A 12,561-nucleotide genomic window follows, 5' to 3' on the forward strand; every position below is an offset into this window, starting at 1 on the left:
TACATGACATGTCAAACCAAGTAAAGCCAGCTGAATGCATCAGGCTTTCCCAAAGTAGGCAGAACGAGTCATTAGGTCTGTTTGTCCTTATGACAAACATAATATTTCATTTTGATTCACTTCAACCATTTTACAACTGACCAGCACTTAAAATAAAACTAAAATCTTCCAGTATTTCACTCAGTATTCACCTCCATCCACATCCAAAGCTGCTGGTTTGAGAAGAGAGCAAAACATTTTCTCAACTAATTAACTCGTTTCCCCTTTTTTTTTTAACAAATCTGTCTTACTTAGCTCATCTGACCTGGTGTCCAGCCATTTTGCAGATTGTATCTGAAATTCTCAAAACATGTTAGTGTTAGTCAGTGAATATTTCTACATCCTTGTATCCCTTTTATTGTATCAGTATCTCATTTTTCAGCTCCGCCAAAGATTCTCTTCAACAACGTGAGCACTTAGCCTCCATGCCGTCTTTGAAGTCGGCTTCAAAGATCCCCGTCTCTTACCACAGAACATGCTCCTCCGTGTGTGAGAGAAATATCAATAAGACCCCAGCCTCTTCTAGCATGATTTGATGGCGACGTTATTGAATAAGCTGAGTTGAAGAATTTCTAATTGGTTTTGTTAAAAAAAAGAAGAGAAAAAAAAATCATTACCATTTGATTAGTTCAGCACTCGCGTTTTTCTGCCACACACTCTTTGCATAATGATTGGATGCATGCTTGAGAAATATGTGGTGTGTGTGTGTGTGTGTGTGTGTGTGTGTGTGTGTGTGTGAATGCAGGTTATTTTTGTCTTCAGGGGCTGGGAGCAATATTTGCACTTATTTGTGTGAATTTCATAGTCTCTGTGTTTCTTTTTATTGTTTGGTTCTGTGTTGATTTAGTTTTCTGTTTGCCTGCCAGACAGAGTCGTGAAATCTGTTGGAGATCTGAAACATGGAGCAGTGAGAAACTTATTCATGTTTAATACCATCCACAGTGGTTCCTTTGCAACAGCAAAGAGGAATGTGTGTCAGGCTGGAAGACTGTCCTGTCTAGGCTGTGCTCTCACTTAACACAAATTGTTGCATACACAAGCACAGCTAAAATATAATGGAAAAAGTTCATAACAGACCAAAAGAGCCCTTTTCTTGTGATTTGGATTTTTATGGATTATAAGGTGTTGCACCTGATTTGGCTAATTAGCTGACACAGCCTGTAAACGGTCTCCTGGTCTGGGTCAGTAGGCTGCACAATCATGGGGAAGACTGCTGACTCGACAGATGTCCAGAAGACAGTCCGTAGCTGCGTTTCCGTTACAAATGTGCGCAAAATTTTGTCAATATTCTGCTTAGGTAACCAAAAGAAATGTAATTAAAATCACATGAATACGTTTGTTCATGTGATAAGTCATTAAAAAACAAAGACTTCCTGCAGTCTTCTTTCTCGTCTCCACCAATAGTAACATCCAATTGTCGATCACGTGACTCATGTGATGTGAAAGAAGTGTTTCCATTGCCGTTTTGCAAAATACATTTATTTTGATATAGTTGAAACACCACCTATAATCCTCGCGCCAAAGCTTGATATCAAAAAAACAAGAGTTTGTTTTTTTTTTTTTTTCTAAATTGGAGTGTCTCCGTTAAGCAGATTTATTCTCCAAATATCAATTTTCACAATTTTAAAGTTAATGGAAATGCAGCTACTGACACCCTACACCGGGACAGGAAGCTACAAAAGGTAACTGTTAAAAAAGCTCACATAGTTCTGCATCTAAGCATTGAGAGTTGAGTGGAAGGAATCGCTGACCCAGCAACAGGGATAATAGCAACTCTGGAGTCACGCAAATCCTTTCAAAACATTTGGGTGGGCTTCACAAGGAGCGGATTGACAACGGAGTCAGAGACACCACACCCAAACAAATCATACGCTTTGGCTACAAATGCTGTATTCCTTATCAAGTCACTCCTGAACCAGAAACAATGTCAGAATTGCCATACCTGGTTTAAATGGTTGCTCAGTGGTCCAGATGACAGGAAATTTAGCATTGTCATTCGGAAATAAAGGTCCTACACTCCGTTGAGGAAGAGCAGAGAGGCGTAGGATTGACTTTCACTTTAAGCCCATCTTGGATACCTTTGACAGAAGAGAAACATGGCAATAAGAGGTCAAAACCGAACCGAAACCTGATTTCAGCAATTCAACAATCACATTGAATCTATCTAATCATGAGAACAGATGTGTGTTGGTGTACCTCTGCGGCTGCACAAGGCTATTTCCTATTACTCCCATTCAGTGTGAGAGGTTCACCTGCCAGACGGCTGGATGACGTCTCAGGACTGGTGGACAATGTATGCAACCTCTACTGAACTGCCTGCATCGACTTGTGTCACTTATCCCAGTGGAACAAGAGTGATGGGAAACTAATTGACAGCTGTGCTTCAAAATAGCTTTAGCGTGAAGCGAGAGGCGAAGGAGGAGCCTGTCACCTTTAAATAATGTAAGGATAAGAGCAGGAACTCATAAAAACAAGCACCTTGAAGCCATGCATTTTAATCACTGACGGACGGCTTGTTCGGAAAAGAAACTTTCGCGAGCTGCAGTTTGGGAAAGGCCTGAACGGCGGCCCGACGATGGGGGCGAACATGTTGTGCCAGATCAATTCTGAGACTGATGGGTGCTCCCTGTGTGCACCGAGTCTCTGTTTGAGCCTCCACGCTGTGAGACCTGTCATCTCCCGGGCTTCCTCTGACTTGCCTGAGGAAATTAAAAACTAGCAGACAGGTAGATGGATGGCCCTGCTAGCTTTCCTGCGAGCGCTCCAGCAGAACAGTTTGAGAAAATAAATTACTACGAGATGATCACCTGCTGCTGGATGCCGTTTAATCTGAAACAAAGCTCAAGTTATATGTTGTCAAAAGGATTTGCCTGTAACTTTAGACTTTGCAAACTTTAGTAGATTAAGAAGAGCAAAGAAAAAAAAACTAATTGCAACAATTGTCATTCAACATTTTGTAGACTTTCTTATGTTGTATTTTAGCTCTCTAAATTTTGAAAAATGAATGTTTTCCTAACAATAAATAAATCCACAATCCTTATTAATGTGTTTTCATACCTGATAGCTGGGTTGACTCGATTTGATTGGGGACCAAAATTGCAACATTTGCTACTTTTTGAGTTGCCACGGTTTGCTTTCACGTTGTATCAAATGATCCAAACCCATTGAAAAGCCTGTTCACCTCCTCGCCTGTGGTGGCGCTGCACCAAGGTTTACTGAAGAAAACAACACAAAAACCTCCGAAGAAGAAAATGAAAAAAATGGAGTAGCATCAGATTTAGCGGTGGTAGGATTTCTCTTTTGTCTTTGGTAAAGACCACCAGAAATTTCTCCTGCTAGAGTTAGACTCGCGTTTGTTTTGGCTGTATTTACCCAGAATGCCCTGCGCTACTGACTGCTTCCTGCTTTTTTAATTAGACTGGACTAAATTTTTTTTCTATCATCCCAAAACTGAGTGTACGCAAAAACTGGAAATGTACCAAATCGTGGCTCACCGACTAACACAGCACATCCCTACTGCCACTGTAAAGCATAACAGTAACAACATCATGCTGTGGGATGCTTCTCTTTTGCAGGAACAGAGAGTTTTTAGCGTCAGCTTCATTTGCATTGCACTGTATGAAAATAGGTGCCTAGAGTGCACCTGCAACACCAAGAGATGCCTAGAGTAAGCAATACAGATGGAAAAGAGTAAATAGGAAAGTATTAAAAGCTTTAAAAATACATTAAAAACAAACAAAAGGCTTAGGAACAAAATCCTGTTAAAAAGGCAGTGAGTGGAGGTGGGAGTTTCTTGAAATAATCAATGCTCTTGTTCCAGAGGACAGGGGCAGCTACTGCAAATGCACCGTTGCCTCCGCTTTTCATTTTTGTTTGTTTGACCTTTGGAGTCCCAAATGGAGTGTGAATTTGTCAAAGGTCCTGGAAAGAGGACACTGCCAGACAATACTGAGCTTTAAACACCAACAACAAAAACCTTGAAATCAATCCTGTATTGGACAGGAAGCCAATAGCCCAAAGCCAGCACAGTTATGTGCTCTTATTTTCTTGTGTTTGTTAGACTAACAGGATATTGAACGACCTGTAGCTGATGCAGGAAGGACCAGTCCAAACCTTTAAGTAGGGAGTTGTAATAATCCCCACCACTTCTGGTCATTTTAGGACCTTTTGCTTCAGCTGAATGGAAATTGTCTGGAGTGCTGAACTGATCTGTTTGTTGAATTTAAGGGAAGAGTTTTTAACAGTGGGTGAACAGAACGGAGCAAGAGGCCCAAGAGTTCAGCCTTACTTCCAAATAAGATGACATCTGATGGAGAAAATCTGAGTTTCTCCAGGTTTTAATGTCTAGATAGTCCAACAGATGGTTCAGTGATTCCCGTGTTCTTACTTTTAATGCAAAGTAAATGGAACGTCTTTCTGAGGATATATCCTAATTGTAGCATGTGGAAAGAGAAAATGAGAGGTCACAGAATAGAGGAATATTAATGGTGAGTCCGGTAAATACAGGGCAGTGCAGGATAAAAGGAAAACTTGTTGAAGGCTGAAAGTCTGGGAAAATGCAGCCTGATCTGCAATGAATCCCAACAGACAAAAACTTTCATTTAACTAAATGTTTGTTGATTTGTGTGTGCTTAACGTTTTCCGCTTGAGAAGATATACACTTCAACAATTACAAAAAGCGTCAACTTCGACTTCATTTGCCGGAGAGCCAAATGAATGAAGGCACTCAAATTATTTTTCTCCCAGTTGTTTTAACACTTTAACATGTTGTGCATCGTTATTTCCAGATTTTGATGTGTACCTGTGGAGGGATGGACGGAGCTCCGTCTCTGTGTTGCATTTGTTCCAACAGTTGTCTTATGAACAGATAAAACAGTAGAAGCCTTGGGTGTTTTGTCATTTACTCCTTTGTTTATTTCAGGTGCTGCTGAAAGGGAGAACAGAGCAGCATTCACGCAGTTTTATGTGAGGCTAGCAGCTGAGGTCTTCAGAAAAAAAAAAAAAAACCTACATATTATTGCTATTACACTGTTTGATGAAAAAGGTTCTCGTGTTTTTTGAAACTGTGTGCAGCTGAATCAGGTGCTTTTGCAGAACAAAGACAGCAAAAAGATAAAAGCCCCCATTATTTCTCCCTTCTAATTACATAATTACCCTTTGTTTGGATGACCGACATCCGCGGCGCGGCTCCGCAGTCACAGAAACAAAGAAGGACCTGACTTTGAGTTACTGTGATGGGGAAAAACTGCTGTCAAAGAGCGAGCTTTGATGTGTCACTTTTTCTGCCTCCACAACGAATTAAGGAGAGAATCACTGCTACATCTGTTTCTGTTTAACAATGTCAAAAAAAAAAAAAAACAGGGAGCAGGAAAAATTACTTTTAATACTTTTGCATTAGGATTAGACTTAACCTCTATAACAATTGAAAATAAAATAGAGTGGGATTTTTTTTTTTTTTTTAAAGTGTCCAGATTTTTCTTTTTTATGTATTTCGATGCAACTCTTTGGCATTCTTGTTGTGCGACTTCTAAACACAAGAGTACTGTATATTAGCGGCAGTACTTTTGAAATAAAACTTGGATATTGCAGAGAAAAGCACGAGGCGAGAGGTCATTCTTATTTTGTTTTGCCGTTTCAGCTACTGAAATGTCAATTTCACCTTCAGTAACTTGAAAGATGTGGGATGCTTGTTTATTTTTCCCCCTCCATTACTTTTTGGAAGCAATTCAGATACATAATATTGCCTTTGATACACACTTACCGCTTAGATTTAAGAACTAGAAAGGAAGACTAGAATATATATATTTTTTGCTTTATGCCCAATAAGCTAAAATACTCAAAGAGTTTGTACCATTTCTAATTTGTTTTAATGCAAGTTGGTTGAACAAATTTGTTTTAAAGCTGAAAGCTACAAACACCACAGAAGATCTAATTAAAATTCACTGATGCAAGAGCAAAAACACACACTCACAAAAATAAATGTAATGTTTGGTTTGACTTTGACTCATTCTGCTGCATTCCACATGGAAGTATATCCCTGTTCCTCATTAACAATCATAAACAAAACTACATAAGCTGGCTGTCAGGGTCCCGTCCCGTTTGAAGGTTGTTGCTGTTCTGCTCCGTTCCCTCGCCCTGTCAGATCCAGCTCTGCCGAATCCGGTTTGTTCTGATCGAGTTAGCTGATTTATTTTTCTATGTTGTTACTTTATTATCCTTCTCTCGTTCAGTTTTCCTGCTGGTAGTTATTGGGTTTTAGGTCTCGGCTCCCCTGTGTGCTGTATTCCTACCTCTTCATTATTAGTTCAGGTTAGCTGTTTAGATTCGGTTAGCTCAGCTTTCCGTTCGGTCTCGTTCTTCCTCAGTAATTGCCCCTGGTGTTTTGTACTTCCTGATTACCCCACGTAATATATATATATATATATATATATGTGTGTGGGTGTGTGTGTGTGTGTGTATTCTCACCCCACTATGCATCTGTTCATTTTCTCCCCTTTTGTGTACCACAGTGCTCCTTGTTTTTGGGTTTTCATTTAAGCCTGTCACAATAAGCGATACATCAATTAATGGCACGATGAATTAAAACAAGCTTGATAATTTTTTTATTTGCATGATTGTTTGTTCTTGTTTTTCTCTCTCTGGGTCACAGATGGCCTTCAGCCCGGTGCGCTGGTCTCAACCGGTCCTTTTCTCAGAGACCGTTAGCCATTTAGCTTTTTGCTTCGGTTGTTTTGGTTTGGATACTTAAAATGTCTTCCAGTTCCAGTGTTAAACACCCATTGATCTTTGATAGGACGAACTTGGATTACTGCGCCATTATTATATCGCTTGAAGCAACGTTGTTATCTCAAAACAACAATGTTGTCGTCTGTCGCAATAGTTTCTGTGACAGTTTGTTATGGTTCCAGGCCTGTTTTCATTATTTATCCGTCATGGCACCGCCGGACTCTTTACCGCTATTTGATCCTCCACTCACCTCATAAATCATGACACTGACGTCTACAGTGAGACTGTCAACAAAGGGGATATTAGTTGATGTATTTTTAAAACGAATCAAGGCGGAAATAGTGATGAATCAGTGTATTAAAAAAAAACAAGTCAATTTACTAAGTGGAAAGTTTTATTCACCCACTTCAACAAAGTGGCAATAAAGAATAGGTAACTCTAGGAAAGTATGTTCAGCCTTACTATTCATACACAACGACGAATCATTAATTTGTGCTGTTTTCAGGGTATTCTCCCTTAATTATCTACCAATGCATAAATAAAACAAGATGACCATCAGAAAATACAACATCTGTTTCTTTGTGTGTGTATGTTCTGCAGTTCGTCACACAGTTTCCTCTCATGGTGCAAAACCAGTGAAATATGTCTAAATCATCACACCGTGACCACATCTCAGTACACATTCTTTTTTTTGTTTTTTTTTTTTTTGTTTATATGCACTATTTGGTTGTTTCTAAACTAGTGATCTCAAATTTTCTCTGACAATAAAAAGTTAGAATATGGCATTGCCCTCCATGTGCTCCCTTCCTATAACTGGGACATTTTCTCATAAACTCCTCTGGATTTGAGGGGGTTTTTATTTGCTGGATTTTCTTGGGCTTTTAAAAGCTTAATTAACTACTTGAGTGTAACATACACTTTTTCAAAAGCTTGTTAGGAGGCACAATAAGGACTTTGGTCAGATTTTACCAAAGTACTTACCAAGAGTTATGTTAAAATAATTTTTAAAATAGCAACATGTGACTAAGGAGAATGCAGCCAAAAGAAACTCTAAGAGGGTTTGGATATGCTTGAATAAAAGAACATCTGGAGGGCAAGCTTCAAATTTACAGAAGATAAGTCAACATGTGATGCTGGATTGTTTCCTAGTGTCAGGGCTTTTCTTCTTCTTAGTCAAAAATATGCAAGCCTCTTGTATGGGGTTTGCTAAAAAAAAAAAAAACAGAATAGAGATCTTTGCTTTTGTCCTCATTGTCTACACCGGTGTCTCAGCAGGCAGAGTGTGGGAATATATGGCCTTGTTTTTATTTCACCCTTTGTTATTCTGTCTATTGGCCGTCTTTGTGTTTCCCTCCTATACCTCTGTAAGACCTGGCTGTAGAGAAAATATGACAAATACATGTATTCTCCAGCTAGAGGTTTTTGTATGGACCCTTTGATGTGGAAATGAAAGTGCACATTTAGGGAGTTTTTAGGACAGAAAAAAAAGGAGGATTGCAACACTGGGCACCGTTTGGAGAAATAATTATGTATCTATTCTAACATGGAGAACAAAATAGAAAGGATGTTCAAGGGTTATTATGCAAAGTCAAATCAGGCACAAAAACTATGTATTTATGCCTGAATAACAGAATTCACAAAAAGGCATTTCGGTGGAATTCAGCTTTTAAATGACAAGAAGCAGTTTGAACTTCAGCCACACAGACAGATTAAATGAACACAATCTCTTTTTACTCTTTTAATGCTTTTACAAAGCAACACAATTTGTCCCTTTTTTTACAAGTGAGACAAAAAACCTGTAATGTCACAGTTAAAATAAATATATAGTAAATGGCCTGTACTTGTATATCGATTTATAAAGACCAAAGGACGCCAAACAGTTTCACACTACACTCATTCACCCATTCATGCTCTGATGGTGGGTGAGTTACTGGACAGTAGCCACAGCTGACCCGCGACAGTCTGACAGAAGAAACATTCACCCCCATTAAAGTTATGACCGAATTTGACTGAGGTCCAGTCAATTGGTGAATAATTTCACAAGAATGTGTTTCCATAACATCTTTGTTTATTTTCTGCCAATTTTGAAAAAAAAGACACAATTTCACATTTGACTATTTCCATCAAATAAGAAATGAAGTTAACCCTTCCAGACCGAACGGAGCGCCCCCAAGTGGCGATCCAGCCAAATTTGCAGTACCGTAATTCCGCCACTCTTTGTGCTATCTGAAAAATTCTGATTGTTTCTGAAAAGGGAGGCGTTGCGCTTTCCAGCCCATTTCGGGTTATTACGGTAATTTCACCCCCACTGTGGAAGGGGGTTAAAATTAATCTGAGCGGCTCTCTTTTGATAGCTAGATATTCTAGCTTCTTCTATTTCTAATAAAATTGAAAAAATCTCTAAAACCTTTTTCTCCGCACTCCCACTGTGGGGTGTTTTTGTGTGGAATTTCAAGGAAAGACACTCATTTAACAGAATTTGTATTAAGACTGTCACATAAAATGTGGAAAAAAGTGAAGCACCGTGAACACTTTCTGGATGCACCGAGTACGACAATCATTATTTGTGTTTTTTCTCACATATTTCTTTTTTTTTTTTTTTTCTCCCTGCCAGATAATCTGGATCGTTCTTTTCCACCTCCCGTCTCATTTACACGACAGAACCACGAGAGGAGCAGCAGATGTTTACCTCATTGTCACGCGGGTCTATTGTTTCGAGAAAAAAAAACATAAAAAAACGACCACCTGCTAGCTAGAAAGGAACAGTGGAAAGCTATCTATAGAGCGACTCATAATTGCCACTTGGGGGCTGGTAAATAGCAGCGTGCTATTTCAGAGGCTCAACCCGGCATACTGTAAGCCACAGTGTAGCTTCCACTTTTCATTAGAGAAGGTCAGAGCTAATTTAGGACGTTTTGCTTAGAGATGGGGAAGAGGGAGGGGGAGGATAGGATGGCGACAGGATGGGAGGAGGCATTCAGTTTGATTGTAGGTGGTGTTTGAGTACACTTTTTCTTTATTTTTTATTTTTTCCTTTTTTGTAAATAATGCAGCAGGTAAGCAAAACATGGCTGCCAACACACATTCATGCTTGGTTCTCCCAAAACCGCCACAGGCAGCTGATGTCAGTAACCTGTGCCGGAGTAATCCATCCCCGATGACACGAGGCACAAAGCAAATTTTACACTCATCAGCGACAAGTGTGGAGCATTAGAATGATTTAGTATGTGAACATGTATTACAGCCTTAAGCTCGTAATAAACTGGAGACAAAGCGCTGTTGAACAGGTCCGGGTGTAATCTCTGTGCACGCTGACACTCGCAAATGTTTGGTTCATTACATGGGCCGCTAGTTAGGGAAGCTGGTAGAGGAAACTATGGGAAGCCATGGTAAGAAAGAAGAGTTTTGTGTGATTTTTTTTTTCTTTTTTTGTTGGTTTCATAATCCTGAATTTTTGAAACCTGTTCGAAAAAAAAAAAAATCAGCGGCATGAAAATGTAATTTCTGGGAGGCATCATCACTTATCGCCACCTGCGAAACCCATCTGGTGCCTTTGCTAGAGTGGAATTGATTCTCCAAAGAATTGGGATGCGTCTGAATACAACATTCAGCAGAAAAAAGAAAAAAGAAAAAAAAAACTGTGAAAATGATCTTCTGTACGTGGATTTACTATCATTATTATACAGACATAAATTTGTTGGGTTTTGTTCCACTGACGTTACATTTTCACAAAAAAAAACATCTATCATTCCAAATTTACTTGAAATGTATGCTGGTCTTTGTTCAGATTGTTTGTGGACAACGAAAGGAAAATGTAAACATTTACAGAGTTAAATGTTTAAGTTTAGCACAGTTTTTAGAAGGGGAAGTCAGAGGCTTCCCATGAAGAAGTTTGAAGTTCCAACAAAAAGGGGTGCTGCTCAGAAATGATGGGACAGAACAGAAACAACACAGAGAAACGCCTTCAAAAATTGACCATCATTGCGAGTGAGTCGTCCGCTCTGTATATACATTTTCAGATATTTCTCCTCAATTCAGAACTTTACTGGTTGAAGTGATATTAAACTCTGCAGAGAATCTATAAAACCCTCACAAAGTCATACAGCTTCTTTCTATAACTGCCTCTGGGAAGAACCAATAAAGAGAGATGAAACTGTAAAGATAAATGCCAAGTGAAGCGCTAGCATAAAGAAAAACAGCACACACACACACACACCTTTGATACGCGAGAGGCAGAGATGAAGTCGAGAAAAGAAGTGGGAGAACACTGAACATGTTAACTCGAACTTCCAAACAAAAAACATTTTTTAAATGTCTACTTTCGCTGCCTTAGTTTGAAAATGTCTTCACATAAAGGCACATTGTACGCTACTACAACAAATCTACCAAGACATCACCGCTCACCTGAACCAAATTTGTTTTTATAGAAAAAGGAAAATCTATTTCCAAAGAGATTTTTACTTTTATCTGCATATAAGACACTGAATACTAATGTGAGAAAATGGCTCAAACAAAGATAAATATGTGAACAGTGAAACTTGGCGCCGTCTAGTTTCAAATAAGTTTGTTTGTATTAAAATTGATTCTTTTGCGCTTTACTATAACATGTTATAATGTTATTCCCTCATCAAAAACATAGCTGGAGCGTTGCCTTGATTCTTTCATGCATTTTTGAGAAATCTTTTAATCTCCCATGGCAACCATTCAGCTGCTCAAAACACCTGAGTGGACCTAGCTCCGCCTTCAAGGACGAAGCTCCTCCTCTGAGCTGCAGCTTCTAAGCTTCTGAGATTCGGCCTCACAGAGCAGCCCTCCTAGGAGCTACGTCTCAGTCTAACGGTGAATAAAATGTTTTTGAAGAGTTAATAGAAGAGAGATATTGTAATGACTTCCTGAAGGCGAAGTATCAGACAGAGCAGTTTTTGAAGAAACAGAGACCCAATTTCAAGGCGTTAAATCAGGAAGTAACATGTTTTTTAGTCTTTTTATTTTTAGTCTTTTTATAACAACTAAAGGTGCTATAGTTACTTGATTGTAGTATAAAATGAAATTATATGCCTGGAAAACACATAACACCGGCCCTTTAAGAGATTGTGCCCCTGTGCCACAATCTCTTAAATGCATTGATGAAATCTGGAAACAGCCTGGTAACCTTTAGGTTTTCATAATTGGATGAAGTTAATAATGCAATGTGTTGTACAGAAATTATTTTTCAAAGACTTGTCCAACATGAAAGACGTATAACCTCGACTTCCAAACAACATTTTTGTCTTTTTTTCTTTTTGTTGGCAGCAGAAGAAAATGCTTGGAAGAAACAGGAACCTTGACACTTAGTTGTACACTAAATTGTTTATGGAATATCTCTTAAATTTTTAATTTGACCAACTCGCATCCCTGAGTTTCTGCTCCTCCTGTATGATGAGGCGTACTTCTGAACTGTGAAAACTCTGCCTCGTTTCTGATCCCCTCCTCTTCCTCATTTGTAGAGCTCTTGGGGATCTGTGTCGGTTTAGCTCTACATCTCCTCATCTCTTGGTTTCCTGTCTTATCCTCTTCAGATGTGAACATAAAGACGACGCAGTCACAAAGCAACAACAATTTTAATTGACTTACCCTCCCATTTAGTTTCATTTAGTCTAAAACTGGCAGAAAATTAACACACAACTCTATTAGAAGTGCTTGTTTACCACTTTCACACAGTCCCAGTAGCTGCCAATCTTTGTTTCCTGTCTTTCGGTGTTGGTGAAGGAGAATAAAAGAAACTTTAGAACCGCTTGAACTTTTTCACGTTTGCAA

The sequence above is a fragment of the Poecilia latipinna genome, unplaced genomic scaffold, assembly GCF_001443285.1.
Source record: "Poecilia latipinna isolate Pla-1442-1.1 unplaced genomic scaffold, P_latipinna-1.0 Scaffold854, whole genome shotgun sequence".
NCBI lineage: Eukaryota > Metazoa > Chordata > Actinopteri > Cyprinodontiformes > Poeciliidae > Poecilia > Poecilia latipinna.